This window comes from Gavialis gangeticus, unplaced genomic scaffold (genome assembly GCF_001723915.1).
Source record: "Gavialis gangeticus isolate Ggan-Ray unplaced genomic scaffold, GavGan_comp1, whole genome shotgun sequence".
In the NCBI taxonomy this organism is placed as follows: domain Eukaryota; kingdom Metazoa; phylum Chordata; order Crocodylia; family Gavialidae; genus Gavialis; species Gavialis gangeticus.
The window spans coordinates 9,381,615-9,386,204 of NW_017728992.1; positions in this window are offsets into that span (position 1 = coordinate 9,381,615).

A 4,590-nucleotide genomic window follows, 5' to 3' on the forward strand; every position below is an offset into this window, starting at 1 on the left:
AGGTTAAAAAAGGTAAAGGAGTCATTCTGCATTGCCAGCTGAAATAGCCAGAATTTGCTGTACTGCTCTGTGAATGCAAAGCTTGTAAACTGTGCTAGCCACATTTTTAATCCCCTTTCTTGTCCAATTAAAAAGAGACATAACACCCTTTAATTGCTGCAGGGAGACTGGGATATATATACACTTATATACATACAAGTATACACATATGCAAACATACAGTTAAAAAAAGAGTTCATTTAACAGCATACATTTTAGGAAAAAATTAAGATGACCTTTGCCACTTTTTGGACAAGATTATTCTAGTTAGCTTTGGGACAAACAGGACTTAGGATAAATCAGAATCTGGCATGCACATTTTCCCCCTTTTCACTTCCAAAACACCAGTAGCAAAGCAATTTCAGCTGCTGACAGATGGGGGCTGGGGGATGGTGCTTTACTTTCAGCTTGCATGCCCCCACACTGAGTGTACCACATGCCGAGAAGAGGAACCACATCAGTCTGACCCAGCTTACCCAGTATCTGTACAGATCAGGTGCTTCAGTGGGGCTTTTTGGCCTTTTATCTAATAGCTGATGGAAAAGCACCACTAAAGTGCATGATTTATACAGACGTTGGGGAGTTGGGTCAAACTGCATGGTTCCTCATCCGGTAAAGCACTGTTTTGTTTTGTTTTGTTTTGTTTTGTTTTGTTTTGTTTTTCCACATCTTTCAGCAGCCTTAGATGTAACTATTTCACTTTAATTCCTAGCATTACTTTGATTTGGGGAGCCAATACTTTCAGTTGAATCATGCATCACTAAGGCTGCTTGGAGGTCAAATTTTGAAGCTGATATCTTTGACGGTGCCTGTTTTAAGGCATATCATGTATACCGGTAGTTTTCTTATCTTTTCGAAATAGGGCCTTCTGAGGAAAATGGGCCTGGGCTGTATGCATAATTACACACCAGGAAATGTCTAGGCTTTCAAGTTATGGTGTGAGTCAGAGTTAAGTCTGCTGAAATCCACAGACTAACAAGAGTACCTGGTTGGTACGAGATCAGACTCAGGCCCTATGGCTTTCAGTCTGCATCCATTTATATGGGTACAACTCCCAGCAAGCCAAATATTATTCTCATTAGCTACATAGGTGTATTTTTCAGAGTAACTCCTTGTAGCTCTGAGTTAGATCTTCCTTTCACTAGTATGAAGTTACTTCTGATTTAAGTAAGAAACAAATGGAGCCCATTGGCCTCAGTTGAATTATTCCAGTAATACACAGCAGTAAGCAAGATGAACTTTGGCCCAATGACTTGGGTATTTACCAACACAGATGGATCTTTCTCACCTTGTGACTTATGTATATGGTTTAGCCTTGCCCTTTATAAAACAAACCAAAAATACTGTACTATCAAATGATACTATGCCTTTAAAACATCTAGTTCTTATAAGGCTTAAATTCTTTAGAATTACACAAACGAAGTAGTGTTTTTAGGAGCCATACTACATCAGCATGCTAAAATAAAATAGATTGTGTGATTATTTTTACATGGGTAGAATTATATGATATGTTGTTTTAGAGATATATAAAACACCTTTGGTAGGAAAACACCTAACAAAATTCTGTAGAAGAAAAAGGGTGTAAAATATAGTATTTTCTGTCTTTGTTACACCTTCTTAAAGAAGAGTTTTGTTAGGTGTTCAAGGGTAACTTATGAATGTATTTTCTTCTATATCCATACTTTTCCTGGAGATGTGCTTTTTAAAGCATAGTAGGTCTCAGCTCAGCCAGCATTATTGTCAGCCCAAGTTCTTCCAGCAAAGAGTTCCATAGCCATGAACCTGATTCTGATTATTCCAGTAATAAACCTAGATCCCTCCATCGGCATTAGCCCTGAGGAGTTTAGCTGTCTTCTTGAAGTTTTTGTGGTCTCTGTGGCCCCAGAGCCATTAAAGTAGCCTGGCCCCAGTCTATTAAAGTTTATAGATCAGGGTCAGGACCTATTCTGAAGTGTGTGGGCAGACAGGCCATGAAAGCAGTTCTAAGCTCTTCGTGTGCTCTTTGTCATGTGTTAGACAGTTTGCCAGATGTTACACCTACTTCCACATTATAGTGATTGCATTCTTAGGGTGGACTGTATTGTTGTAATAGTCTTAACACCAGGGAGACCAAGAGTGCTTCACCCACAGCTCTTTTGCAAGATGGAATAAGCTATTCCTCATTGCTACTGCTGTGGCAGTCTGCATATCCAGGAATTATGGTAAGTCCTGTATGGTCTCATGTTATTTCACCAGTACAAGCCCAAGTTACCCTTGACAGTTGGTAGGGCTACAATATTTACACATTTTCAGGGGGCTTCCATCCAATTCCTGTTGATATTTGTTCTGTGTATTATGGAATAGACTAAAGCCAAATGCTCTTTTCCATCTGGGGTGTACTTTTCCAGTTGGTCTAATAAAAGGTATCATTTTGGAACCAAGAGTTCTAGTTTTTTTACTTCTCTATCTGGTGCTCTTTTCCTGACTTAGGGACACCTTGCTTAGAAAGCAGGTGTAGTCCTGGGGGGAAGAGAATGTGATAGCTGCACATTGGTGGTAAATGATTTTGTAGCATCTTATGATTTCTCCAGGCAGTAGGCTGTATGAATTAAAAGGGAGGATAAAGGAGTATGTACCTTTTTTTATAGCTTTGCATGGTGGCAAGGCACAATTGCCTGCATATCTGGTTGAGTTCTGCTGAATAGGAATAACTGTACTGTGTCTCAGTACTGCTCCAGTTAATCCAACATTTTTTACACATAGCATTAGCACCGTCAGAAAGATGGTGATGAAGGGCACAGGGAGATTTGTTATTACTCTGCCACCAGTGGCTGGACATTCATCAGTAGGACCACTTGTGATTTCTGCTTCACTGGACCTGGAAGATGAGGCATCTAGTATATAAGAAGATTTGAGTGCTGTTGAAGTTAGGGTTTCCTAACCCTCTAGATATCCCTTCCAGAAAAAGAGGGAGTAGGAAATCGTCAGGACCCTTAACTGGTTGCTTTGTCTGGATTCCGTTTTCTAATACTGTATTCTTCAGTTTAGTTGGTGGCTTGTTTACCTTGAAAGAGACATTGGTTACCCTGGTTGACATCCTGAGGCCAGAGGTTCTTCCCTAGACTTGCCTGGGTCAAGTGGTGGGGAAGAAGTTAGTTTCCTAATTGGTGGGCTTGTGAACTGTGTCTGAATTTTCTGTTCCTTCTGTTTGGGAAATTGGGTTAAATTCCTTCAAGGCAGATGGGATGGGGATGGTTCTTGGGTGACATGCCTAACTCTGCTCTGATTTAGTGAACTTTTCAAAGTCAGATGATGTTTTTCCCCATGTTAGTCCTTTATGTTTATATTTCTCTGTATCTGTGGTCTCCAATCCATTCTTCTTGGGAAACGCATTGTCTGTGGGACCCTCCAGTGATGCTTGTAGCCATTGGAAATTAACAAATTAAAAGAGAAATTGACAGGGAGAGCAAAGTATGATGTTGCCAGCTACCTGTTTCATGCTCTGTATTGTTGCCCTTGAGCCTGTGAAGGCTGGGAATTGCTGCCTTTTATCAGTCAAGAGATAGGCACTCTTAGCTGATTAACAGGTTCTCAGCAAAGAATAGTTCTGCTGGCTGAGATTTACCTGAGGCTTTCTTTGTGGAAGAGCTCCAATATGCTTCCTTTACCACTGCAGCCTCAGTCTGCTTCTGGGCCTCTTGTTTGTAAAGACAGGTTGTAGGTGGATTTTGTGCTACTGGGGTTGCAGCTGTCTGCCCACTTGCTTCATTTTGCTTTGTTTATCAGAAAACCAGATGGGCCTAAGTGAGGACAGGGCTTGTTTTAGGGGTGCCTTGCTAATGTTTCCTGTTACTAGAAGGGACATACTGGGCCATCAAGTCCAGTCTCGTGTGTTCCCAGGCAGCCATTTACCCAAGAAAACCCCATGATTCCATGTCAAGCCCTCGATTAGCTTTTGATTGCACTGTTGTAGTGCAGTGTTGTAAGCAATTTAGACTTCTAAACTCTGTGTCTTTCTGCCCCTCTTCTTGGTGTACTCTAGAACTAAACGGTCCTGTTGGCAAAGTAATATGATTAGTAGATCAGGTGGAAAAAGAGGAGATGACTTTCTTGAGATTATAGGGGGGTGTGTGGGTGGGTGTGTGAGCATGGTGCGTATGTAAGAGGAGGCAAGCAGGAAACAAAATGCACTCACCTAAATAAGAAGCATTCCAACAACCACTCAAACACTGATAATAGCTGAGAAGAGGCAGCTCCTTGACCTCAGTGCTGGTTACAGATCTGTTTGTTCCAGACTCAGAACCTGAGATTAAAGATCCATGGTGCAGGAAGGGAAGAGGGAGCTTGCTGCAGGCTACTACCGACTGCCTTGATGTTTAAGGGCTACAGCAAAGAGGCTTTGCTCTTGTCACCCAGAGAATGCCAGGCAAAGTCATGTCATCTTAGGGACTTGAGGGAACAGTCAAGCACAAGCAAGACAATATCTGTATAGGTTTCCTCCTTGGTTTTAATCCATTTCCCTGAGTTCTGTGATCCTTTTGGTAAAGGTCTTTTTTTTTTTTAATAATTGCT